The following is a 397-nucleotide window of genomic DNA, read 5'->3' on the forward strand; positions in this document are numbered from 1 at the left end:
ATATTTAGTGATTTAGGATAACATGAAAATCTACATTGTATTTGCAGTATATTATTTGATCTTTGGACCCATACAAATAAGCTGTGGTTAGCTTCTGGGGAGCCCCATTTCACAAATAACTGTCTAATACAACAGGGGTGACAAAGACTCTGAACCGGCCCACGTGACTGATTGGGAAATGTGAAGGAAGGCATAAATGTTGGCCTTTTAACTGTATTTTGATAAGTCTTAAAGCTTTTTCTTCTGATAAAGACTCCTCACATAGCTGTTGGTATTACACCAAAGTAATTAAGCCATAGATAAACAAATAAATGACAGCAAGGGTTCTATTATTCCACTATCTACTATAAAAATGTGTGTGTGTGTGTGTGTGTGTGTGTGTGTGTGTGTGTGTGTG

This window comes from Pundamilia nyererei, unplaced genomic scaffold (genome assembly GCF_000239375.1).
Source record: "Pundamilia nyererei isolate P.nyererei 1_Seehausen unplaced genomic scaffold, PunNye1.0 scaffold00245, whole genome shotgun sequence".
In the NCBI taxonomy this organism is placed as follows: domain Eukaryota; kingdom Metazoa; phylum Chordata; class Actinopteri; order Cichliformes; family Cichlidae; genus Pundamilia; species Pundamilia nyererei.